Source organism: Bactrocera neohumeralis, chromosome 3 (assembly GCF_024586455.1).
Source record: "Bactrocera neohumeralis isolate Rockhampton chromosome 3, APGP_CSIRO_Bneo_wtdbg2-racon-allhic-juicebox.fasta_v2, whole genome shotgun sequence".
NCBI lineage: Eukaryota > Metazoa > Arthropoda > Insecta > Diptera > Tephritidae > Bactrocera > Bactrocera neohumeralis.
Window position 1 is genome coordinate 35050068 of NC_065920.1, and position 26969 is coordinate 35077036.

The window sequence follows — 26969 nt, forward strand, 5'->3', positions numbered from 1 at the left end:
TCCCAGACAATATCTTCTCTGTCAATGAGAAACTGACTCGCTTCGGCTAATTTTTCATTAACAGTGCACCAGGGTCTCTTTGTCGTTTTTTCTAAAATAGTCTGTTTATTTAATTTATTTATTATTATTATTTTAAAAATAATAACTGTCGGCTTTTACAAAATAATGTTTCTCAAAATTGTCTGACTTTGATCAACATATTTAATGTACATACACTTGTATATTGTCTTTAATTTATTCAACACAAAGATTAAAATTGGAATTAATTTACATACATCGACTGCAACAAAATTACAGTACATTACAAAAGCATTATGTAAATATTTTCATACTATAATGGTTCAAAAGTCGAGTTAGTAATTGATTAGTTCAGTGCCTGTTGAACTATTCTCGTTTTTGTCATATAAACGTCAGAAAAACATAGTCTATGTTTTTTTAAATATATTTTCTGTAAAACAATGATTCCCAGTTGAAAATTTTGCTTAAAATTATTTATTATATTTCATGAAATCGTAAAATACTGATTATAATTGTTTACATGTAATTAGAAGCTGTAAACTTGTGCAAAATACAAAATTATAATTTAATCAAAAATAAAAAAATACCGACTTCCATCCGTGACAATGTTTGCTGGTGCAACATTGCCGTGACCAGGATTCGAACCTGGGTTACTACGGCCACAACGTAGGGTCCTAACCACTAGACGATCACGGCTATTGGAAGCTTGTGGCGCATGGGTTATATTTTGATCCAAGTGCTTTAATTGCCAAATTGTGAAACATTAAATTTGTTTAGCTCTTGCAAAAAGAATATTAAATAAACAATATGTAAGTATTGTTATTTGTAGGTACATATGTATACATATAGACTTACATACATTCGTAAATACTTATATATGTAAATATGTATAAGTGATAACACCTGAAAGCAAAACATAGCAATGAAAAATTAGAAAGTATACAAATATCAATCGAAAAGCAGAAAAATTAAAATGCCAACTCCTTTTTTACACGGTAGATACGTTCCTCAGAAGCCGTGTAAAAAAACCGTGTAAAAAAAGAGGCGTTTCCTATAGTAAAATGGGGGATACGTTCCATGACATCTGAAACCCGTGTATGATGAAATAAAGAACTATATTTACTTCGAAAAACTGTGTAAAAAAGGTTGAAAACTATAAAACTTCAGATATGCATACAAATTGTATGTTCATATGACATTCATACAGGTGAAAAATTGGTAGATTAAGCAAAAAACAAAAGAAATCTGTTAATCCGGAATTGAGAACAGAAAAATTAGAATAGAAATAAGAAAAAATTATTTACATAGCTACATAATTATTCGTCGCTACTTGATAACAAGCGCAATTGTTTGCGGTGAACTGGACTAAAGTCGGTATCATCGCTGGAGATATCCATTTCAGCAATGTAACCGTGCGATTCTGTACTGTGGTACAGGCTCAAGTCTCTAAATTTGAGATTTGAAGTTAGAGACAATTTTTGAGACTTGAGACGATTTTGCTATTCTGTAAGTGACAGTCACAAAATCTATTACGTTTCACTATTCTGAGATGTTTTTGCACTTGAATGAAAATAAATATGTCGATAACAAATATTAAATTTTTTATAGCATAGTCAAAAAACATTCTTATCAATAAAAATAAAAATATATGTTGACTTTCTTTCATAATATTTACGAAATTTATGTAAAGTTGATTTATTTTTATCCTTTTCGTGTTTGAGTTGCTTACAAAATATAAAAAAACAACAAACGATTAATATCTATCATCTCTATTCAGTATATTCAAAATGGCAGACAAGAGTTCTTTTAAGTTTTGTGACCTGCTAACTATCAGGTCTCAAATTTGAGGCAATATTTTGAGACTAACGCTAGAGACTGTTTAGTGAATAGCAACTAGCCGCAAATTGAGACTTTACCTCAAAATGTCTCAAATAGAGACTAGAGACTGCTTACAGAATCCCGCTATAAATATCATGCGAACAAAATGTGTAGGTAAGAGTTATCGAATAAGTGGATTTCCCAGTTACTACTATGTATGTATGTATGTTCATTTCAGCAATGGTGCTAAGTGTGGTGAAAAACACGCATAATTACAAGACAGTATTAGATTAAAAGTTTTTTCCAAAAAAAATATTTTTTCAACAGTGTAAATTCAATCCGTGTAAAAAAAAAAGAGTTGGGTGTACTAACGATGCCCATTCAAGTTGTAATACTTAAATTAGTTTGCTGTTTTTATTAAATATTACTGTATATAGTATGTAATTAGTTAACGTTGCGTCACACATACAATATTTAAAATATAAACAAACAAAAAAAAATCAAAATAAAGCGTACAGAATGCGCAAAAGCTAATAAAAATATACTATTTTTATACGAGACAAATAAGTAAATACATATATTCATGTGTATGTAATACAAATATTTTGTTTTAATATTTTTGTTGTTATAGTGACAATAAAGCAAATAATTCTACTTACACAACCTCAAACTCATCTATGTATGCTCATACATACATATGTATATATTTCTAATTTTAAATGTACTTATTTATATTAAATGTTAGTAGTTACATATGATTTCGGTACATACATACATACTTAAGTATGTACAGTGTTGAATTTTCTTCATTAAACCAATTGTATGTAGATCGAAGTATGACGTTCGAAGAATTTTATATACAATTTTCACAAAAAAGTATTAAACCAGGAAAAGAGTTAACTTCAGTTATACCGAAGCTAGAATGCCCATCACAAATAAAAAGTTTCCATAAAAAAACTTGATTTTGCACACTCGGTACGTATGGCAGCTATGTACATACATATGTATATGTATGTATGTATGTCATAGTGGTCGGACCTGAACAATTGCTTCGTAAATTGCGAGTTGTGTTGGGCAATAACCCACGCCAATTTTCGAGAAGAAGCATACATACATACATATATTCACAATAAAACAGTTTTTTATACAAAGACATGATTTCGATCGTTCAGTTTGTATGACAGCTATATGCTATAGTGGTCTGGTATCGGCGTTACGATAAATGAGCAGCTTCTTGGGGAGTAAAGAACGTGTGCAAAATTTCAAATATTTGAAAACACGATTTTTTAATGCATTTTAATTATTGAAGTAATCAATAATTTCTATTTTTTCCTTATCGTCGACTGAAACTAGTAATTGATTGCAAAAACAACTTATATAGAATGTATAATGCACAAATCACTCTTAAAAACATTATTGCTTTTGACTTTGCACCCTTTAACTGCGATTGCACATTTACATTACAGTAACAGGTCATTTGAAAAGTCCCCGTCCTACTATAAGAAAACACTTTTATTTGGCGACAAAAATTTCTTCCCAGCGAGCATTCTTTTGAGATCTTAGAACACGAAATAGTCGGTGGGGGACAAATGTGGAGAACACGTTGAATGCGGAAACAATTCGAAGTGGATGGTACATAGATATTTCCATCGCTTTCACTGCCTTGTGACGCTGTGAATTGTCTTGGTCTAACAGCCCTTTCCTTTTTTACAAATGCGGCTGTTTTTCGACGATATTGACCATCAAACGGTTCAATAAGGCTGTTATAGTCGCTGTTGATGGTCCTTCCTTTTTCAATATAGTCAATACCTTGCCAGCCAACCGTTGCGTTTTTCCACGCTTTAGAGCGGGGTCAGCGTGTATAGTCAAATCGGATGACTGATTGTCACATAGCGATACAAACACTCGGGTTTATCATATTACGCTTGAACATCTCCAAACATTGCTCCGAATCATCAACTTGTCGTTGTTTTCGATCAAAAGTGAGCTTCCGCGGCACCCATTTTTTCCAAATCTTGGTGAATGTTATGATGAACACGTTCAGTTCATCGGTCCATCCAAGACCATTTTATGGACTTTTATGATGTTCTAAAGTTAGCATACCACTCTTTTATGGTTGATTTTTTGGGACAGTGACCGGAAACTCGTCATGAAGCCATGTTTTTGCCCTTCAAAAAGCCATATTTTGGAAACAAGCAAAATTCGTTTTTATCAATTTTTTCCACAATAACAAAAGGTACTTTTCTCAATATTTTATATGTATTATATTTCTGGAAGTATTTTTCAACTAGCCCGGTTAAAAGAATAGACTAAGCAAGCAGTTTTGTGGCCAGTTACTTGTAAACCGTCTGTCCATCTGTGCTAGTGATAACTTCAGAAATAATGAAACTTGTTACACGCGGACATGGCAAAAAAGTTAAGACAAATTCTTAACACAGCTTTAAATTGCATCTGATTTTTTTACTTTTCAGTACACAAACAAGCACCAATGAATATATTCGAATAAAACTTTGTCAAACTCGCCAAATATAATACATTTGTGGACCTCAGTGCGCATGGTCGACTTTTCGGAAAATATCGGTCAATCTGTGAGTTATATTATTCAAATTAGAGGAGCGCGTAGTTCTAGTTTTATTCGTCGCATCGGGTCATGCTATACCTTTTTGGAAAGCTCATTTCACGCGCTAACACGTGTTTGATTGATTGTCGTTTTTTTTAAGTCGTTCGTGAGTTATAGCGTCGCAAACATGGAGCAAAATAAAGGGAAAATACGGCATATTTTACAGTACTACTACGATAAAGGCAAAAATTCATCTCAAGCCGCCAATAAAATTTGTGCAGTTTATGGACCCGATACAGTTTCCATTTCCATCGCACAACGATGGTTTCAATGTTTTCGTTCTGGTGTAGAGGTGGTCGAAGATGCGCCACGCTCCGGGAAGGCCTGTCGTCGAAAATTGCGATAAAATCGCTGAATTGGTCGAAAGAGACCGGCATAGTAGCAGCCGTAGCATCGGTCAAGAGCTGGGCATGAGTCATCAAAAATTCATTTCAATTTCAATAAAAAAAAAATTCAATAAAAATACCGCAAGACTTTCTTGACAACCCAATTTTGCATTCTATGGTATCATAAAACTTATTGTATTAAAGACCGTATTGTAAAAACAACTTCAACATTGATAGAATTAGTGCTTACTTATTTTTGACCCTCCGAGCCCCCACCCCCCCGTGGATCCGCCGCTGCATCATAAACATTTTGCATTTTCATATTGATTGCAACTTTTAATATGCACAGACTATTTTTGCGTTTTAATAATTCAAGTGCAAGGTTGAAAACAAAATACATACATATGTATGTATATATTTATAGAATTTTATGTACATACATTGACATAAGTATGTGTATGTGTATGTAAACATACTAATGCATATTTTGCATATATTGTTAGAGGAATGTATGAGCTAGTGAATTCGCCAATACAAAAGTCAATCTAAAGTATTACTGCGGCGTAAAATACTTTTGTTTATTTTCACATTTTTCATACAAATATTATGCTATTTTTTGCAATTCAAACTGATTAGAACATATGAAATCATTAGGGTTGAGAGTTAATTCGGGAAATTTCTTCTGGCATATTATTCAATAAAATTTAAAATTTTGATTTTATTTAAATTTAAATAATTTTTTTTTTTTAATTTCTCAATACACAAGAAAATATATTCAATTAATTTAACTAATGTGCTTGTTATATTGATATTAGGGGAAGATTTTTCCCGACGAGAGAAAAACCAGGCTCAGGTAAAAAGGTGGGACGCCGTCCCTACAGGAATTATTAACTTTCTTCTATTTCAATGCTTTGTTTTTGAATGAGAAAAAGTGAAATACTATGACGTAGTGTTTTATGCTCTTTACAAACCAAATTTGTTTTCTTGTTGATGTTGGGTGAAACAAATTTGTTTGCATGACTTTGAAAATCAATGTTTATTTGAAATCTGTTGTACCTTCATGATTAACTTTTTGAATATGTAGTCTAAAATCCTCCAATCTTTAATTATTTGGAACTTAGAAGTCAGTTTTTTGAGCTTTGGTGGCAGTGAATGCCTCGATAATGGATATCCAACTTCTTGACTAATTCTGCCTCTAGGTACAGTATAGCTAGTGCTGATTAGCGATCGATGAAAATTTGGTCCATGCTAAAACACTAAACAACGTTCACCACTTGAAATCGAAACGTTCACAGTGCAAAATATTCTCAAAGCGATACAAATATTTGGGAAAAGTCTTCCTAATTTTCAAACGGATAGAAAGGCAATATTTGTTTATTTTAATTTTTAAATATTTAATTAAATATAAGAAAAATTAAAAACGTAGATAGAAATTTGAGAACCAATTCTGCTAACGTTTTATTTTACACTTTTAACAATTTTTATCAAAAATGCAATTCAATTTTTGCTTTTAAATTCATAGAACAAGCCTTAAGGCGAACATCACATGTGACAGCCTATTTTTTAGGGATTTTTTAGAATTCTTTTTCTATGACCAGTAAAGATTTAGTTTTAAGTTTATTATCATTTATTAGCATATATTTCGACAGCACGAGTATACATATAAATTTTGAGCTAAAAATATTGAAAACTATCTGAAAACAAGAAATTGCTGATTTTAATCTGTAAGCCGAAGTGCATGGAATGATCTATTATCAAATGAATATACCAAAACTTTTAGTAGACATTTGAAAAAAAAAGTTGTGAGTTTTGCTTTCTTTTTGTTTTTGCTAAAAATTGCATTTTGAGTATATTTGGTTCCATGCGTTTACATGTGCTGTGTGTACGTTATAAATTTCAAGTCATTCGGTCCAGCCGATGGAGGAAGGTTTGAAAACACGCAGTTTTGAGAAAAATCCCCCTTCTTCTAACTTCTTCTTTTAAATGACTTCAAATTTTCAAAAATCTCTTTGCTACCGTATTCTAGAAATGTATGTTAAGAAAGCAATTTTTGAAAAAAAGAGGAAATCGATTTTTTGAGCCCATCACATGGGATTCCTTAACTTCATAAATATTTCGCTCACATATGATTTTATGCTACTATACTGTGCCCAAAAAATAAGGTGACATTGTATTTATTTTGAAAATTCTTTATTTATTCTTCCAAATCAATTTCATCCCCTTCAAAGTAATCCCCTCCCGATGCAATGCACTTATGCCAACGGATTTTCCAATCTTCGAAACACTGGTTGTTGTCACTTTCCGGGATGGCCTTCAGTTCCGTCTTCGCTGCGGCTTGAATCTCCTCTATCGTATAAAAACGGTGTCCCCGGAGCGGTCTTTTGACCTTGGTGAACAGCCAGAAGTCGCACGGCGCCAGATCAGGTGAATACGGTGATTGTTGAGTTTTTGGCGAAATGATCACGAATTACGAGGGCGGTATGGGACAACAGTCAACATGACCTTGATTTGTGGGCGACTTTGGCGCGATTTTTTTGGTCTCGGCTCTCTTTTGGCACGATATTCGCTCAATTGATCGCTTGTTTCGGGGTCGTAAGCATAGATCCAAGTCTCATCGCCAGTTATAATGCGTTTCATGACACCCTGGTAGTCGGAAAGCATCGTTTCACACACTTCAACGCGACGCCTTTTTTTCAAAAAATTCAATGTTTTCGGTACCAGTCGAGATTTGACGCGCTTGAGGCCCAAAACATTCTTCAAAATGGTATTGGCTGAGCCTTTCGATATGCCACCTTCATCAGCAAGGTCTCTAATTGTTAATCGACGGTTTTTCAACACCAAATCTTTGATTTGTTGAACATGAGCTTCGTCGGTTGAGGTTGATGGTCGCCCTGGCGCTCTTCGTCCCGACACGTTCACGGCCGGCTTGAAACTCACTATACCACTTGTAAACATTTTTTTTAGACATAGCCTCATAACCAAAGGCTTTCTGCACCATCCTCAACGTATCCGCAGCAGAAACTTGATTCCGTAAACAAAATTTAATGCAAATTCTTTGCTCAACAAATTTCGACATCACAAAAACGAAAAACTCACTTTAGTAGCTCACAAAACGACACGTATCTCAAACACTAATGAATATTTTGACATGAAATTTGACATAAATGGGCCTGACAGTACTACGAATCTAAAAAAAAAATAATTCTCCAAATCCTTCGACGCGCGCAGTTTAAATTCAAATGTCACTTTATTTTTTGGACACAGTGCATACATATGTATGTATGTATGTTATGGGTGAATTTGTCTTAACAGTATTTGTAAAACTCGTCTCAATTTATCACGATGATCGTTTGCCTGTGTATGTTTAAATGCTTAAATTACCGCTTTACCTTTCTTTAGTAATATGAGAATTGTCGCTGCTAAATTCCAATTAGTCTCTCTTCTCAGGCTCCACATGTTTGCAAATGTTTAAATACACACATAGTATGTACATATACATAAGTAATTTTGAAAAACATTAATTAAAAATAACTGCATACAGGAAATGCATGATAAACGCACATACATACATATGTATGTTCGAAAGTTATTCCAAGGTGTAAGGTGTCTTATGTGTGGCTTCTTGTAATAAAGTTTCCTGCGTGACATTCCAATTTGTAGTCTGTATTCATTTATTTTCAAATTTAATTTCAAAAAGCATTCGATTTCGCTTGGTTAAGCGTTTTTTGTTTTTGCTGAATTGTTTGGCTTCCTGCATTTTGAAAATATACTTCAGGTATACTTTTCTCAAGAAATAATTAAATTCACAGTACAGGAATTAGTTTGGTAAGCGCTAGGATGTACAGGTAGTAGTTATTTAATTTAAATTTGTTGTTCTGTTTAAAATTTTTGTGAGTTTTAATTGAAGTTATCTACTTTTTACTGAAACTTAAATGATGAAATTTAAAATTTTTGACCATATTTCTCTAAACAATTTGTTTTCAAAGCGTTTGTCAAAAAATCTCAAATTATCATCCATCGATTTACTTGATATGAGCTTTCTTTATATATCGAACGCAGTAACGAAAAAAAATCAATTATTTTTTACTAGCAAATAAAAAAATAAATGACTCAAAAAATACGCTTTTTTTAATGGCCGCCATTTTGAGGGAAAATTGTTATTTTTTTCTGTTTCTAAGTTTTCCGCCATAATAGTATTTGTATTGATTGAAAATCTACGATATCTATCTAAATCTATTTTTTGTTTTCGAATGACCATAGACTAGACAACCCTTTTAAGTCTTGTAAGTTGTCATTTGGTGCGAAAAGAAGCTTTTATTTACCAAAGAGAGCATCAAACTAGAAATAACGTTAACTTCGGCTGCACTGAAGCTAATATACCCTTCGCAGGTGCATTTCTTTTAGTAACTATGTGTCCAGTTTGTATGGCAGCTACATATAAGCTATAGTGAGCCGATCTGAACAATTTCTTTCGATATTACATTATTTCTATAAACAATAACTCATACCAAATTTCGTGAAGATGTATCGTTAAATGTGAAAGTTTCCCATACAAGAACTTGATTCCGATCGTTCAGTTTGTGTGGCAGCTATATGTTATAGTGGTTCTGTTCGATAGCACATGTTCTGGTTTGTGATCAGTCCCACTCACAAGACGACATCGAAAAAGTCTTGATTCCTTTTGTACTTTTAATTTTTCGTAAATGCCTTTATATTCACTGCTGACAGTGATTATCAAATGATTTCTCTAATTCATAGTCATAAAAGCTCTATTGCAGAGAACATAAATACATAATTAAATTCTTACAACCGTGCCAATTGCAATAACTTGGAAATTTTTATTTACTCCATGAAGCATATAATGTCACCAATCTTTATGTCAATACGTCACTCAGCTGTCCCTACTAGCAATGGTGGTTCTTCTGGTTTTTATGATCGAAGTAAAAGCCTGACTTAAATATGTACATCCATATAGCAACACGCTAATGTCATTTCTTGGGTTTCCTGCATCTCTTCGCCTTGCTCTGCATGACAATAGAATTTCTCATTTCATACAAATTGCCAATGTGACGACAAAAGACGAGCCAGAAAGCAAAAAAGAGAGTAAGAGACGAATAAAATGGGCGACAATATCATTGCCCTCTCGAGGGCTGCAGTGCTTATGTTAATGCTAATGTTGTTTTCGACTTATTTGCATGATTTCTTTGTGTGAAGCTTATTTATCATAGTTTTCCTTGAATCTTTAGGAAAATGAAAAAAAGTAAATGTAAATAGTTAGGTTGTTAAAGTGTATTTGCATGCGCCGACCGTATGGCACACACACCCATACAATCTTGCAGATACTTACATATGTACATTGTATATACATATGTACATATATATACATATGTACCTACACGGGTATGTGCTAAACTTTTTATTTGCCTTGAACTTTTCTGTTGCTGCTCTGCTAAATTTTTTGACTTTTGCTTTTCCCTTTTTGGGATTTCGTTTTATTTTTGCCTTACTTTGATGCTACTAATGATGAATACGGCAGGGAGCGCGAAAATTGAAAAATTGTATACCCTATATACATAGAGATATATACTATTTGTATGTAAATACTTCTATGTACATAGTAAGGACATATTTCGTAGCTGAGAGGAGAATCATGTACACCATTGCCAAAAATAAACAATGCTTCTTTCGGCAAATCATTGGCACCAATTTCAAAATAAATCATCCGTCCTAAACTGATTTTTGCTTGAATGTACAGTTTGTGTGTCTAGATGCATTCGAGGCAAAGAGTATTATTAAAGACAAACAAATGTGAAATTATGCCATCAGGCAAATCACTGTACATCTCTCTTATAAGGGCTTCTCAAACTTTTTGAAAAGCAATTAATGCTTTTAAATCTCAACTAAACGGACCATCTTCCTTTAAAAAATACTTATATCTTGCTCAAAGCTAAAAGTTGAAGATTGCGTGATTTTCCGCACAACTATAATGGTGAAACCGGTTTTACCGCACAAAGTGCATTTAATTAACATGCCACTTAGAGCCCAGTTGAGTAATTTACAGCAATATGATTTTTGCCTACCGAAGTGTTGAATCTGACAGTTAATTGAGAGTATGAACAACTTGTATAAGAATGCATGTACTGAATAAAGCATCGATGTAGCCACCACAAGTATTTACTTATCTACATATATCTATATTTATCTTCATTATTTTCTTAACATATCTCTAATTATCTCATATGGAAGAGAAGCTTAAGTTGACTAAGATACAAACATTTTTTATTGATTTATGAGAAGTCAAATTAAAACGTCCACTCTACGACTTCAATTATTAAAACTTATTAACTTATTATTTTCTAAATGACTTCACGTCATGCAATTTATTCCCTATTACTGTGTTTGAAATTGGGCGAAATCTGCATATAAAAAGGTATTGTCCAAACTTGTTTATAAAAAGTAAATATTAAATAAATTGTAAATATTTATCTAAATTTATACATACATATTTGCAGTTAACTAGATTAAAAACAGAACCACACACATATGTATAAAACCACACACTCACAAATTAACATTCTCATACCAAGTTTCCATCACAGTAACGGCTTTTGACACCCAATCTGCTACTACTACCAATAAAATCCTATTTTAAGCTTGTAACGCGGTGCAAATATGTTTATGTGTATTTCTAATATTGCGAAAATGTTACGGCGCCTACAGATTTGCCACCCACGGGATTTGACGCCAGAGTTCCTATTTATTTGTGCTAATGGACGCCCACATATACTGCAATATATCACACACTTTCTATATACATATGTACATACATGTATATACATACGTATTTATATGGCTCTAAAAGTTAGTTACCAACCAAAGCCTTATGTCCTCATTCTTTGCGTGGTGGTTTGCTTATTGTGGATTTTTATTAAATGACTTGATACTCGGCGTCACATCACTCTACCCGAACTCGCTTGGATAGTTATTGCCATAATATTATTTCTAGCATATTGCTGCCAAAGCTGTCGGCTTTGCAGATAAAATAAGTGAATTGGCAAAACTAGGAATATTCAGATTTTACTTGGTGACACAAATAGTATGCAAAGGGTGATGATTTATTAGTTGAGCGCTATTCTGGCTATGTTAGACACTTGATACAGTAATTAATATTTTATTAAATTTTTTTCTGAGAAACATAATTTATATTTTATATTTTGGTTAAACTCAATAAATCTACAGAATAATTGTATGTTTGCACTTTTAAAGATAACAGTAACCATGCTTGTCGTCAACTTAACAATTCTGCATTAAATGTAATAAGTATATCGCCATTGACAATTTAGGTATTTCTTCATTCCCATTTTGCTGCTGAAGTTCATGAAAATTTCAAGATTTACTGGATTTACTTACTTTTATATCCTATACTCAAGTCTAACAAAAATAAGGTGACTATGTTGACTGTTAGTAATCTAATCTGGAAAACTATACTCGGTAAAAGAAGAAAATGTATGTACCAGGTTGGTTTAAGATAAGTGTTGAAGACAACTAACAACAAAATGAAAAATAAATTGTGTTGGACTCTGGGCAAGATACCAGTTTTCCCTTAATTAGTTGTTATGTCTTACGTATGCAACATGTCCCCCATAGCCAAGAAGTTTAAATTCGTGACTGTTTCCAGTGATTTTAAATCCCTGCCCCATTCGGGATTTACAAATGACTACACAAATTATAAAGTTGTCTCACACGAACATGTGAAATTTAATACATTGAGTTAATGCGCAAAACGTCAACTAGAGGATCAGAATAATTTTAAAGAAAATTTCCTCTTTTAGTTTCATTGAAATATCACATATTGAACGGCTTAAATATCGCTGTAAATACGGTAATAATTTAATGGGGTATATTGGGGCAGAGAGATCGATAGGCTGATTGTATTAATTTTGACATTGCTTAGGTATACTCGAGAACATATTTTTCTGTGTAGCAACAGGTTGCAAGAGTAAATCGTACCACTAGAGCGAACTTAACTGAAAGATCAAAACTTTTAAAGAGTAAAGACCATAAAAAACAAATGTAACGAAAATCGAGTTAAAAACCTTTTTTTTGAACATTTCGCCATACGAAGAAAAAGAAGAAAAACTTGTTTTGTAATTTTTCGCAAAACGAAAAAAGGAGATTTCAAATATTTGTTTAATTTTTTTTTTGGTAAATTATGATTGCTCTCACAACAAAACCCACTTCACTGGTAATTAACTGTTCTTATTAGCAGCTAACAGTTTTGACAGTTTTTTATTTCAGCGTTACCAGCCTCCAGATCTCATAGTTCGATCATGGGCTCTCTCAACAAGTTAAAAAAAAAGAGTTTTGTAACTTAACATTAAAGCGTTGTGTATTGAAAAAATACTAAAAATAAGAAATATATTCATTTACTTTGATCTCATTTTCTCTGAATTTAGATTATGATTATATGAAATTAGCTTTAAGGTCTCAACAAAATTTTTTAATAAAAAAATTTTATTTTCTCTTTACAGGTAAGTGTTACCTCCGCAACTACAAGCTCAATTATTCTTTATGTGCCTAGATATGTAAGTTACTATATTTAACCTTCTATGTTCTCTTCTCGGGTACTGCATATTTAATTACAAGAAAACTTCGTTCGTTTGCGTAAAGTCATTAAGCCAATGCGCACATGAAAAGCCCTTTAAAAGCGTACGAATTCATATGAGCGAGTCCTTTTAACAAGGGTAAGCATAGGCAAATACAAGCATACAAACTTATGTAACTGATATCTTTTACCATAACCAAGTTCAGGTAGATACTTTTGCGTGGCATATGTTTTCAGTGTCCTACATTAAGCTGTGTGTCTTTTAGATTGAAGTCTCTCAAAGGTGACGCGCTTAAAGTTTTACTGCGTAATCCTCACTAGAGGCATTTTCAGAACACAGAGCAGAGTGGATGACATACACTTGACTGCTGCTGTTGTGGCTATGAGCCAGTCGTAAGAGTATGTAGGCACTCAAATTAGTAGCCTTATGCAGATTTTCTTTACGAAACACATTTATGCATACATGAAGTAAGGAACTGAAATATTTTTAAACTACTTTATTTGCTTAAATGCAAGCATAATAAAAAATATAAAATTTCTAATGCTGAAGGGTTCTCGCGATCAACTAATTACATATATAGTATACGCATAATAAAATTATGTTCTTTTCCAATGATGAGATAAATTTAAAACCTTTCCATGTCACATTATACAAAGCTATATTTAGTTACCATAAATCCAGAATTATGTTATTCAAATCAGTTTCATGTTGTGAAATTAGGTGGCAAAATGGAAATATACTTAAAGAAAAATTTCGAATGAAATGTGTATTATATAGTACATATAATTTGATGTTTAGATTCAAAGTATATAAATATTGGGTAGTCTAAAGTCTTTTCGTATTTTGTCAATAGATGTCGTTGCAGTTGTATTATATATGTCCAGTGCTAGCAATCACATTGTGTCATACCATATAGTGTTGCAAAGGTGAGATTTTAAGCTTCGGGGAAGTCGAAAAAAAGTTACAGGCGTTCAAAAATGAGTGAAAATAATAAAGAAATTCGCTATATTTTGAAATTTTTTTATAAAAAAAGGAAGAATGCAACGCAAACCACTAATGAAATTTGGGAAGTTTACTGAGACGATGCTGTATCAGTTCGTGTAGTACAACAATGGTTCGTTCGCTTCCGTTCTGGAAATTTCGATTTACACTGATGAAAGTTGGCTCTGGCGGAAAAATGACAAAAAGTGGTCTACCAAAATGGTACATATTTGTTCACTTATTTATTATTATTATTATATTTTAGTTAAAATTTGATTAGAAATACGAAAAGACTTTTTCGACTACCAAATCTTTATGTTGCTAAATGTTCTACAAAAAAGCTAAAATGGAAAACTACATCGACTGAAAAAGATTAAAGATGGGTGTACTCGCGTAAAAACCAGCTTTTTTATACCCTGAACAGGGTATATTAAGTTTGTCACGAAGTTTGTAACACCCAGAAGGAAGCGTCGGAGACCCTATAAAGTATATATATAAGTGATCAGTATGTTGAGCTGAGTCGATTTAGCCAAGTCCGTCTGTCTGTCTGTCCGTCCGTCCGTCCGTCTGTCTGTATATATACAAACTAGTCCCTCAGTTTTTAAGATATCGCTTTGAAATTTTGTAAACTTCATTTTCTCTTCAAGAAGCTGTTCATTTGTCGGAACTGCCGATATCGGAACTATAACATATAGCTGTCATACAAACTGAACGATCGGAATCAAGTTCTAGTATGGAAAACTTTCACATTTGACGATATATCTTCACGAAATTTGGTATGAGTTATTGTTCATAGAAATAACGTAATATCGGAAGAAATTGTTCAGATCGGCTCACTATACCATATAGTTGCCATACGAACCGAACGATCGGAATCAAGTTCTTGTATGGAAAACTTTCGGATTTGACGTGGTATCTTCACGAAATTTGACATGGAGTACTGCTTAAGGTAATAATATAATCTCCGACAAAATTGTTAGATCAGATTACTATAGCATATAGCTATGCATCTGTGAAGGGTATATTATCTTCGGTGCAGCCGAAGTTAACATTTTTCCTTGTTTCACTATTGTTTTTTCTCATGTAAAAACTGAAATATTTTATTCGAATTTTTTATTGTTACAAACATACACTATTAACAAAGAAATTCTAAAATTTTTGGAAAACAGTTTTTTAAACTCGGCCAATGCGACGCCATTTCCGGTGACCCCTCGAAAAAAAGATGCGCTCGTGTTGGCAGGATTATTCCTTACAGCATCATCATCTAAAGTGAAAAAAATACATGTTTTAGTTAAAATCTTAACTTAGAACTTGGACGAAGGAAAAAAAACTGAAAGTTGGATGTTTGGTAGACATTTAAAAAAAAAAAATGTCAGTGAAAATTTCGCAACATTTCTTTAATAGTTCTGCAACTGAACGAAAAAAAATCCATCGTCCACTTCTTTAAGAATTGTATCTCAAAGACCTGTATAAAATTTCATGAAGGTCGGTTGAATAGTTTTCCAGAAGTCTTGCCAACCGACTTCAATAACACAGTTTCGAGAAAAATGCGTTTAAAGATTTGAGTGACAATAAAAGCTGGCCTCGAGCGCACAAGTTCTCAAGGCAGTATCTCCGAAACCATTACTCGGATCAAATTGAAAATTTAGGACACTATTCTAAAGATGTTACAGAATTTAATAAGACCATAAAAAATCGATTGTTTGAAGCCTGTAAATCCATGTAACCCCTTAAAGGAAGTTAAATTCGGAAGGTTACAAATAATGCTACGAATTATTATTTAATTGGAAAGAAGTTAAAATCATGTTCAAGTTTTTCCATAAACTCGAGTTTGATGTTTCTTGTTTATGAACTGTAGAGTTTTTAGTGTTTAAGGAACTCTATGTTTACTTTATCAATTTTTGTGTACGATAGTTAATTATTTAAGGAATTTTTTGAAGGGAATAAACAGTAAATTCATATTTGTTTTCAGCACAAGTTAATACCTTAAAGGAATGATAAAGGGGATGTGGAGAAAAATGTTTTGCTTGATAAACTCGTAGTTTATTACTGAACTCGTCTTTGTGACGTAGTTGTACAAAATTTGAAGTCCATATAATTATGAACCAAATAATTGTCGAACGGTTTTATTTGTCAAATTATTGAGAGATCTCTAAAGGATGATCCATTTCGACGTTCCTTACTTTTTAAAGAAAAAACACAGAAAATTTAAATTTAAAGGAGAATGTTTATTATTATTCGAAAGAACATTCTTTGACATTTAATTTTTGAAGATTATCTCTTCCAAATGATCGCCGAAGCTGCGTCTCAGATGGTCCATCCGTTGAGTCCAATTTTCGATGACTCGTTTGAGCATTTCGACTGGTAACTGGCGAATTGCTCCAGGGCCTGATTAAAAGTGGGATTGTCCATAATGACTTTGTACTTTACATATCCCCAGGAGAAAAAGTATAACGGTGAGATATCACACGATCTTGGTGGCCAATTGATCGGCCCAAAAGTGAAATTAATTAATATTTCAATTGATTGACGCGCCATCTTTTCCAAATGTGGCCGATATCACGAGCTTTAATTTCAGGCCTCAAATAACGGTTGACATTGACGGTTACGTTCTCACCGTCATGATTTTTGAAGAAATATGCTCTTGAATCTCTTCAGGTTGCTCTTCGACTCAAATGCGGCAATTTAGCTTGTTTACATACTAGTTGAGCCAGAAATGGGCGTTATTGCTAAACAAAATTTGGTTTGAAAACGTCGGATCTTTTTGGAACTTTTCAAGAGCCCATAGAGCGAAGCGATGTTGCTAGGTAAGGTCGATCGGATTCAGTTCTTGCAAACGGTATTTTGTACGCTTTCAATTTAAGATCTCGACGTAAAATGCGCCAAGTCGGTCCATACGACAGTCCGGGTTGCTGCAAACGGAACCAAATTGACTCTTCATGGTCTTTGTAAACAGTCTCAGCGGCGGAAGCTATATTTTCTTCACTACATACTGGACGTGGTCTATTTGGTCGAATATCAATATAAAGTTATGCAATAATGAATGCTGGGTCTCAAGATTAGTGATGGTGTTGCGCGTAATATGCTCAGTAGCACGATTGTGTTGACCATAAGTTGAGCGAAGCGCGAAACACATTTTTTACAGAACGTGAATTCTCGTAACAAAGTTAAACGATTTAAAAACGTTGTTCAGGAGTAAGTCTTTCCATGATGAAATGCCAAACAATACTGAACAACAATAACATGACAGCTTGTCAAAAAAAAAGGCTATTGAAAAAGTACCGCTACTTGGATCACCTGTTATTTAAACCCACTCAGTCTCTTCATAAATGTTCACTTCTCATATTATGATCAATTAAAACTCGATTGCTGCGATGTACATATAATATAATTAAGAAAAGACAATATAATGAAATTAAATATTTGTGTACAAGTTGTAGTCTCAATATTAAATTTGTTGTTGTTATTTACTGATTTTGTGCGAATTCTCGTTAATTGATTCCAGTAGTATAAATTGTTAGAAGTATGCGATTTCAATTAAAGCACTTTTCTAGATGTAAACAAATAAAAATTAAATTTTGTGAAAAATTTATATTTTTCTGGCTTGATTCAATAATTGTATGTGTTTATGTAGGTTGGGCTAAGTGTCTAGCAGCACGTATTATTTTTTCAGACATGAGAGATACTTTTGTACATTTTTTGCACTTGTCAAATATAAAGAAGTATTTGAGTAGATCAGAAAAATAAGAGTACGATAAATACAAGTATATAATGCATAATAATTGTTTTAGCAATACATAAGATCATTGTTTAAGCCATATAAAGTTTGTACAAATCAATCTGATATTCTGAAAGTAATCCGTTGTGCTTTTGAAGGATTTTTGTATAGTTTATGTCAAATTAAAGAATTGATTGATAGATCAGAAAAAAAATCCAAATGTATTATTGATATTAATTGTTTTATATATTTATATTGTTTAGTTCTTAAATTTAGAAAAATAAATCTGAATGATCTGAAATTCATATTTCAGAAAATAAATGTATGTACTCTTAAGAGTAAAAGTTCTAAACGCTTTTGAAGCGAGCTTTGTGATATGATCTTGACCTCCTCCAGCATAAAAAAACCAAAACAGTTTGTTAAATGACATCAGGAAAACGTCTAGTTAACCAAATTTTATTGAAGGAAATTTCAAAAATCCAATTATTCTAGTATTGTTGCAAAGATCAAATGCTGTTAACTACTTAAGAGGGGAGCCTGCTTTAGAGGCTTCAAAAAATCGTTTTATTTTTGCTTAAATCTATGTCTCCAATGTTATAGATGGGTACTCGAAATATTGTCGAAGCTAGAGGGGAAATAATGGCTGAGCGTCTATCACGTATATGAGCGCTTGGGCAGAAAGTGAAAACTTTGTCGCGTGATTTCTTGGTTTTTCATTTTTAAATTGTTGAGTGTTTAAATAAAATAATATTTTTTTTAAATAAATGCCAAATACTAATCGTTTAAGCTAAATTGAGTAAGTTGGAATACCAAACACGATGAGCTAATTTAGCATACATGCTATGTATGTATATCTTAATTGCCTCAGCTAATTCATTTATGTGAACGTGCAAAAAAGTCCGTTATGTAGATGACGCTACTAGAATTAAATCCATATGATTTTAAGTCAGCCTTAAAATTCGAACAGGGCGTGTATAAATTTTACATCTGTCGGATCATCAGTTTGTGAATTATATCAGTTTGAGTGAAAAAATGAATAAAAAGGAATTTCGTGTGTTGATAAAATATTGCTTTTTGAAGGGATAAAATACAGTTAAAGCAAAAACTTGGTTTGATGTTGTGTTTCCTGAGACCGCCCCAGAAAAATCAACCATCACGTATTGGTATACTAAGTTTAGACGTGGTGAAATAAGCACCGAAGACGGTGATCGCAGGGGTCGGCCAAAAGAGCTTGTTATCGACGAAAACATCAAAAAGTACACTAAATAATTTTTAATGACCGTAAAGGAAATTTGTGCGGGATAGCAGTACTCTAATGATACCCAATGAATGTGTACATCATCATTCACGAATATGTGGGCAAGAGAAAGCTCTGTGCAAAGTGGGTGCCGCGCTCACTTTTGCTCACTTTTGACCATAAACCACGACGTGTTGATGATTCGGAGCAGTGTTTGGAGATGTTCAAGTGTAACAAACCTGAGTTTTTGTGTCGATATATGGCAATGGTTGGAACATGGCTCCATCATTTTACTCCGAAATCCAATCGACAGTGATCCGATTGGCCTCCATACAATGAACCCGATCTAAACCGTGAAAAAACGGAACAGTCGGCTGACAAGGTTATGTCGTCTTGGGATGCGTATGGCATAATTTTTAGTGACTGCCTTGAACAAGGAAGGACCATCAATAGCGACTATTACGTAGGTTGCTATATATATTTCTGGCCTAATAATGTAAATAGGCATATTTATCAACGAAAATGTTTTTTTTGTTGTTTTTTTTTTGTCGATTGCAGTTTTGTTTCGGGCTCATACGCATAGATCCATGATTTGTCACCTGTGACGATCTTATAAACGTCTTTTGAAGCACCGCGATCGTATTTTTTCAGTATTTCTTTACACCAATCCACACGAGCCTTTTTTTGAGCGATTGTCAAATTGTGCGGGATCCAACGAGAACAAACGTTTTTTACGGCCAGGTGTTCATGCAATATCGAATGTATGCTGGTGGGAGAAATGCATAGGCATGCCTCTCTCTGAAGGTATCGTATGTTACATGACCGTCTTGCATTATCAGTTCACGTACGGCATCGATGTTTTCTGGCACAACGGCTGTTTTTGGACGACCTTCACGGAATTCGTCTTTCAGCGAGCGTCGGCCACAATTGAATTCGTTGTACCAGTTTTTCACAGTGCTATAAGATGGTGCATCATAGCCATACAAAGATTTTAGTTCATCGATGCACTCTTGTCGTGATAATCCACGTCGAAAGTTGTGAAAAATGATCGCACGAAATGTTGACAAGTTAATTCCGAGATGAATTTTTTAATTCCCTGTAAATAAAACAATTCACGATTAAATGACAAAACGTTCTGAGTGATGTTATGCTAAAAAATGTCAAACTTTCCAATGGAAATGTCAGATTGCACCTGGCAACACTTAGGCCAGAATATATATAGCAGCCCTCGTACATAGTGTTTTTGGGTCGAAAAACAACCACATTTGAAGAAACTACTGTTTTACCATGGCATCTTGTCACCAGTCAGTGAAAACGATGACAAAAATCCATGCATTGGGTTTCGATTTGCTTTCGCATCCACCGTATTCTTCAGATCTGGCCCCAGAGTCTATCACTAGTTCTTAGTTCTCAAAAGAATTTTCGCTGTGTATAAATCTCCGTCGAATGAAAGGGTGATCGCCGAAACTGATGATTTTTTGAAACAAAAGTCAAATCGTACAACAAAAATGATAACAAACTAACTAACTAACTTGGAGAGTTGCTATAATCAGTATGTTACCCTTGAAGGGAATTATGTGGAATAAGAAAAAGGAATTCTGAAAAATGTCTTTTATTGTGTATGGTTTTTCTGACTTTTCAATTGAGCTGTTAAGACAATATCGAAAGCATATTTTCAGTTCGACCCCCGGTCTGTTGGACCGTTTACATTAAGATGTACAGGAATCAGTATATACATACTTATCCATTTGATTAGGAATTTAAAACTGGGAATCAAAACAAAAGAGTCAAGCAAATACTTACATAAGTCAAGGCAAATAGGAAAGCAATATCAGCAGATCAATAACTTTGTATTGAATAAACTAAATTTTTGTATACTTAATGTTGACTTAGCTTTACTGGGAAAATAGTAATTAAGTGATTTGACTTTTAAACGTGATGCTTTTTGTATATACATATGTATATGTATACATATATACAGTGTATGTATTCATTACTTGGAATAGCAATGTAAATATTAATTTGCGTCTCATTCCTTTAAGTGCTTTTAATTGTATGCTTTAATAACTTGTAGCCGCTCACGTTTTCCATACGCAAAGATGCCGACCCAGCAGGTTAACAGCAGTAGTTTATATAATCTAATCAAGTATTGAAATCTGAATCATCACATAAGCGCATACTTATATTTTACGCAAATATAAATAAATAGCTAAAAACCGAGTACACTTAAAGCAAATCAATATTTGTGGCTCTCCATCTCCAGATAAGGAAGGACGGATTCAAAATTACTGATATTCCATTGAAATCCATTTACGAAGCTGTTCTAACCGCATAGAGGCATATGAGTGTGTGTCCAAGTGATTACTTAAAAATAAAAACTTTTGCTTTGAGCTTGATATCTTAAGTACATCATATACACAAACTGATAATCTATTTACATAAACACACGAACATTTGCTCCATTGAAGAAGATACATGAATGAATTTATTCAAGTCTATAGCACTTGATGTTCATAGAAGAATATCATTTAGTGTCTATGTTTGCTATTTAACGAATGCTTAAGTCAACGTACTTGCTATATAAGTACTTAAGTGCACATTAATCCACAAACAGAAACTATTTGCATACAGTAGTGGCCAAATGAAGGTTACATCGTTTGAAATTTTCTCCATTTCATCTGATTTTAACGTTTGATTTTATTTTACAATGAAGAGTATATTGCAATGACATTGTGTAGATTGTGCAAATCAGAGTTTTATAATAAACATGTTCTTGAATTGTATTTGTAGTTGAGTTGCAGAAAAAAACGAATGTTGAAAGAATTAAATACAAGGTGTGTTCTAAAGTAATCGAAGGTTTTGGAAGTGGAGTATAATGCACTTCATATAATCTTTTAATGTTTTTATTTATTTAAAATATACTCCGTTAGATTCAAACAACATATGGAACTTTATGCCAATTATACTATAGGAGTGTTGTTCAGCACCTCGACTGTTTGAATGGCTGGTATATCATAAAGTGGTAAAAATTAAGATATTTTAATGAATCTTGGTAAATGTGTTTCTTGGCACAAAAATGAGAACGAATTCGTAGCGTAATCGTAATTGAACGAAAATGTATAAAGTGCCATAACTATGCACTCAACAATAATGTATCGGGATGAAACTTTGCCCAAATAGTGCGCTTAAAGAAGGCCACTTTATGACCAAAACTTGTCCAAATTGGACCAAAACTATTCAAACCACCTTTTTATCGAAAATATCGGTTAATCTGTGAGATATGTATAATATATAGGAGAGAAGTATGGGTTGAATCGGATCAATAATTTCTTTAGCCTTCCTTTAACTTATAGAAAGATTTTCGAACATGCACTCGACCTTATACCACATATGTATATCGGCAAAAATCGGATGAAAACTTGCCCATATCGCATATAACTTACAAACCTTTGCACCTAAAGACCCAAATACTGGCTTTGATCCTGGCAAATTGCAAGAGTATGAAATGTTCAATTAACCTGAACTTAGTCCTTCCAAACTTGTTTTTCTTCATTTAATTCATGTCGAACAAATCGCGCACACACCTTTCTTATCCCTAAATCTTCAGTTAAAATTCTCCAAATAGTGTTTTTACTGAGGAATTCAGCCATCGTGCTTGTAGTAAAGTTTGCATCAATATTAATAATTTCACCGACCTGTTCCCAATCAGTACGATTTGCTAGCTAATGGATGACCCTTGATCGCCATTTAAATCCTTACGATTATTGTTCAATCATGTAATCCACGCATAGACTTGAGACAGACTTATACAATCGTCACCATAAACATTCTTCATCAATTCGTATGTTTTAGCGAATATTTCTTTTAAGTTTAACACAACATTTTATATTTACTCTTTGTTAAAATGCACACGGACGGACGGATAGACATACAGTCAACTCGTCGTCCTGAGCATTTATATATATGTATGTATATAGAACCCTATATCTATCTCGATTAGTTTTAGGTGGTACGTACAACCTTTATTAGTATTAGTTTTCACTTGAAAATGATTAAAAAGATTTAATAATTGAGAGCTTGCAAGTTTAAATCGCTTTATTAAGTACTGAAAGGCCAAAAGTTATTTCTTTTAATATACCATAATTTGTTCATATATTAAATGACCAAACTATAATATCTTGGTACTTTAATTTAAACACCTAAAACTTAGTATTTTTGTCAGATCTGACTACAATGTAAAATGTTATAAAAAACGCCAGAAATTCGCGTAGAACGTGGTACTTTGATCAATGTGCAACACTACTGTCGTGATTGTCACCTCGAACGCACCCTAATATTACACAATGTCTTCAAATACACTAATTACTCTAATTACATTCATTATTTTCATATTTATCTCAGATATTAACAGAAATGCGGTTTTTCGGCATGTCTTTGATATTTATGAACGATAGTCTTGAAGGTTTCGCTAAGGCGACAATGCTTTTTATTTATTTTTTTTAATTTCCAAAAGTACTTGAAATACTTTCAGATAATGCCTAAAACCCAATTTTCGAAATGATCCAATATGCGTCAAACGTGAGTTTTTGATTACACCGGTCAACACGATTTTTGGGTCTGACATCTTCATGTTAAATTTTTTTTTCTCCTATGACCAAAATAAGAAAAAAAAATATTTTTAAAAATATTATAAAAAATATGTTTTTTTTTATTTGAATATTTTTTGTATTTCTTTCATGCTCATATTAGCTCTCTCGTATTAAACCCCAAATATATGTACTTATCGATGTAGATCAGCCCAAAGCAAACTTAAAGAACTAAAGATTAATATTTAAATGTTTTTCAATGCCTAGAATCAGAATTCAAGCATGAGAACAGAAACCCCAAAAAAAATATTTTTTTTGTTGACCGGTGTTATAAGCAACTTTGAGTATCAATAAACATTTAATGACTAATACGCTCAGGTAAACGTTTGAATGTGAAAGCAACAAAGAATATATTTGAGTCAGTTAATTGTATTAAATCGTAGTAATTCAGAAATGGTCTTATCTCTTCTGTTGTTCCCGATTAACAAGGTTCAATGTACAATTTTGTTATTTCACGGCAAATCCCCACCCTCGAAGGCATACATTATTAAAATCTGCCCTATGGTTATCACACACTTCCATAAAGTTAAACCAGCCGTAAAAAGTCTATGTTAACAGTTAAACATGTTGCTTAATGTTTCCCATTATATTTAATTTAACTTCCTCTTTTATTTTCGAATATATTACACAAATGAATTATTGTTAAGTTCGACATTTCCTTGAATTTCTCCACTAATGTCAATAGGTGAGTGCGTTATCGCTATTTTCGCCGAAGGAATGCTTGGATTGATATTGCCTTGCTTGAATTTAATTTAAATCAATTATATACATAAGTCAATCTTATTTTTCTGATGGCGACTGTCAATTAAATGTCATTGTATTCGTATGTTATGAATCTGAACGAAATGTGGTTTTACAGATATAGTACATACTATGTACATATGGAGAACTGTTACAGACATGCTAAAAAATATCGTATTAAACTATCTTATAATACATCACTCTTAAAATGAACGTTGACACGTTCTGTCATCGTCCTTTTTAGAGTAATGTTTCAAAAGCTCTGATAACTTGTTGATATTAATGCTTCAAAATGAATTTAATGACTACCGAAAATACCCGTCCAGTGAGCTTAATCTACCGGACTGTGTTATCATACTCACACTCTTTTCCAAATCACACGTTATATTACAGATTGTCGGTACATAGTTTTTATTGTTAGTTCAGATTGAGTGGCATCATTATCATTGCACTGCGCTAGAGCTGCAAATATACACTGTCCCCTGAAAAATAAATTTTAAATATACATAGATCTTTCGGACCAGAAAATTCACAGGAAAACCTGCAGCAATTTTCGATTTGATCTTGTTCAAGTCCTCAATCAATAATTTGGGATTTGCTCATAAATAACACTTTTGGTAATAATTCGATTTTGTTATTCAATAAATATGTAGATGCCATCGATGGCGATCTTCTAATTTTTAAACTGATTTATTGCTAACGCAGCTTCGGAATTTTTTTCTCTTAAGGCCTGGGATCAGTTAACTTTGAAAATAGAATGCGATGGATGGGGAAACAGTTCCAAACCAAATTCATTACATTTTGGTTAATTTTCAGTGAGTCGTGGGGAACTACCCCTGGTGAATCGGACGATTGTGGGCTTGCCCGTACAAACTTTGCACAGAGCTTTAGCTTATTCTAGATTATCCGCTCTTATCGAAAAACTTTCATTTACAGTAATAGAATAGTATTTTCAATGTCCGGACTAGCTGCAAAGAATCTTGATTTATTCGTAATGACTTCAAAACAAAAACTTACAAAAACGATACCAAATTTTCAGCTTTCCTGGTATATGTATATCTGTGTATATACTTGTAGAATAATAACAATATAAGCGGCGATTTAATCAATTACACTTCCTTACCTCTTGGGTAGGCGCTAGCTATAAACTCTGTATATATGTATGTATTGTTATCGCGCTAAAATATTTAAATATTGAGACTTGTCCATGTGTACTATATATTATTTAAATAACTACATATGTATGTATGTATGTACATACATATATAGTAAAGCTTTAAAAAATATTTCAATGTAAAAACGATTACTGCAACAATTCAATTCAAGTTCTGAGGATGCGGATTAAAAAGTCAAAACATGCTCTAATATATTTTCAGATACTGGCTGCCAATCCATAGTAAAAGTTATAAAATATTATACAATTAGAAAAAAATCATCAGGAAGCGAAACATGTGAATAATTCTGAATACGCTTATTAAATTATTCAACATTTCCATTATGCCAGTGAGCATTTAGAATAACCGTAGTAAATTTTCTTTGTTTTTATTCAACGACGTTTGCACATACATACATACATATGTATATTTTTGCTTTACATATGTATATGTATACAAATGTATTAAAATATGCGCTTTTATTTACATACATATGTACATACATATATATAGATATGTACAATAGACTATGCATAATAAATGCCAGCCATCAATGGCAGCTCACTATCTGCGTCAACTCTTTGCTTGGCTATCCACACTTTTGTCACTCCCACTTTGTAATGTTTTTGTACGTGCTCAGCGCCCACACAATCAAAGCAATATGATTTCACAGCTGGTCTCATTTAACTGCACGCAGTGACGGAGACAATGGTCTAACCAGTCAATTGTTTGGGTTTCACCAGCAAAGAAGCCAAAAAGCTACTAAAGATTTAAAAATGCATACAAAACGCAAAGCAAAAAAGTCGTCGTCAACAAGGTACAAATAAATAAAAATAATTCCAAAACAAAACCAGTAAGGTAGCCTGCCGTCAGGTGCAACCGAACTTTTATGCCCAATGCACGATACATTTGCCGATATTGGTGATGTTGATGTGGACAACGAAGAATCTTAAAACATGTTCCGAGAATGCTTCAAAGTGTAACCAATGAATGCGAGCCAAAGTCAGACAGAAGGAATGAAGGCCCGTTGAACACAAGGCGCCAACGCAAGTGCTTGCTTTGATCTTTTTGCGTATTGTTTTAAAAAACACTATCGCAAAACTA

General features: G+C 33.1%; 1 protein-coding gene, 1 long non-coding RNA gene and 1 other non-coding gene across 6 annotated transcripts in view; 1 reads left to right on the top strand and 2 right to left on the bottom strand.

Moving 5' to 3' along the window:
- The window catches only part of LOC126754039 (dual specificity protein kinase splA), a 588793-nt gene that overhangs the window by 508652 nt on the left and 53172 nt on the right, over positions 1-26969 (top strand). The window lies entirely within an intron of this gene.
- LOC126754054 (uncharacterized) overlaps positions 1-26969 on the bottom strand; it is a 155289-nt gene that overhangs the window by 21223 nt on the left and 107097 nt on the right. The gene's annotated exons all lie outside the window — the stretch shown is intronic.
- Positions 643-714, bottom strand: Trnah-gug (transfer RNA histidin (anticodon GUG)). Its single transcript has one exon. It is a non-coding gene; the product is annotated as a tRNA-His (tRNA).